Raw genomic sequence first — 1821 nt, forward strand, 5'->3', positions numbered from 1 at the left:
CGATGACGACTGGTTACCAAATGAAATTTTGCCTGAGCGTGAGGCTCTTGATAGCGATGAATCTGGTGTAGATAATCAAGAAATACCAGTTGCTCAAGAAATTGATGCACCTTCCGAAGAAGGTATATAAAATTGTTATAAATTGTTGCCGCGCGAAATAAAAAATCATAACTAATATTTAGTTTGGTCTAATATGCTTAGATGACGAAGAAGAGGGAGAGGAAGGAGAAAGTGAAAGTGAGAGAGAGGATCAAGCAGCAGTAGGGGAAACACTATGCGCTTACATAGCGAAAGATAAAACGGTATGGAATAAAACGCCGCTTCATCAACATCAAACTGCATCTCATAATGTAGTGCGTCAGCAAAGTGGTCCTCAGATCAAGGTACCAGATCAAGGTACCAATTTCCTCAGTAAAATATTTAAAACGGTATGCAAATTACTAAAAATTGAAAAGATTCAAACCACCGCGTCATCATCCACAAAGCAACGGAGCACTGGAAAGATCGCATAGAACACTCTCGGAATACCTCCGACACTACATAAATAACGACCAAACAAACTGGGATGAATGGATCCCATACGCGATTTTTACCTATAATACAACTCCACACACAACCACGAAATATACACCATTTGAACTGGTATACGGGTACCAAGCAACCCTACCATCGTCTATACTAGCAACACCAAAGATCACGTATAGTATCGATGATTACGCGCAAGAAATAAAACAACGACTCCGAGCAACAAATCAAGTAGCCCGAGAGCACGTTAAAGAAGAAAAAACAAAGAGCAAAAAATATTATGACCGAACAGCTAAAGGTCCTGTACTTGACGTAGGAGATCAAGTACTATTACACGATGAAATGGTACGACGAGGTAGATCGAAAAAGCTAGATGCGATGTGGATAGGACCCTACGAGATAATCCAGAAGCACGGAAATGAAAATTATACAATAAAACGGGGCCGACGAACGCTACGCACGCACGCAAATCGCATAAAACTATACATAGAAAATTAAAAACTTACCGACGAGGCGGCACACCCCTACCGCGTCCACGTAAAATACTGGGCCAGGGGGTAGAGGCCCGTGAGGATCCAACGAGGGGCAGAGTTTCCACCCCGGATGCACCGGCGCCCCCGTCTCCGTGACCCTTCGGGGGCCGACGTGTGCTTGTCTCATACCCGTGGTCAGGCGGGAGGCGGCGTGCCTCCTCGCCGTACAGAATAACAGGCGGCGAAAAGGGCGCCGTCGGGGCAATCTCCGCGGGAAAGAAAAAACCCGAGCACGATGGGCAATCCCACTGGAGAAATAAACAAACAAAATATAAAAACACCACACCACAAAAATCATACACAAAAAAGAAAAAATCACAAAACACAAATGACACTACCACTAAGCACGCGGGACAGGACATGCGAGCGGGCGACATCCTGAATAAAACTAACAGAGCTAAATAAAGCTAAACAAGAGGTTCCCCCCACGCAAATGAAAAACTTAGAAATAAAGAAAGAAGGAGGCATTTTTATCCCACACGAAATACGATCAGAACAGGAAAAGGGGATCATATTTATCTAAACACCCGACCCAATGTACTTACAGGGCATTCAGCCTGATAAGGAGTATCAGCCTCGGGACAAATGGGTTGCAAGCAGAAACCCCATTCGAAATCAACGAATTCATACACACACCTGGTGTGTATTATGACACACAAGGACAATTACACCAAATAGTTTCAACATGGAAAACCGTCATCAAAATGGATATACATTCAATAGATGTTAGACGAAATCAGATACAAGGATACCTCGACAGCGC

At 43.8% G+C, this 1821-nt stretch overlaps 1 long non-coding RNA gene across 1 annotated transcript; it reads left to right on the forward strand.

The window, feature by feature from the left end:
* LOC116845671 lies at positions 1–1821 on the forward strand. The gene is made up of 2 exons (XR_004378296.1): positions 1–122; positions 202–1821. It is a non-coding gene; the product is annotated as an uncharacterized LOC116845671 (long non-coding RNA).

This window comes from Odontomachus brunneus, unplaced genomic scaffold, assembly GCF_010583005.1.
Source record: "Odontomachus brunneus isolate Ranch 3 - 2012 unplaced genomic scaffold, Obru_v1 Obru_scaffold_055, whole genome shotgun sequence".
Lineage (NCBI taxonomy): Eukaryota > Metazoa > Arthropoda > Insecta > Hymenoptera > Formicidae > Odontomachus > Odontomachus brunneus.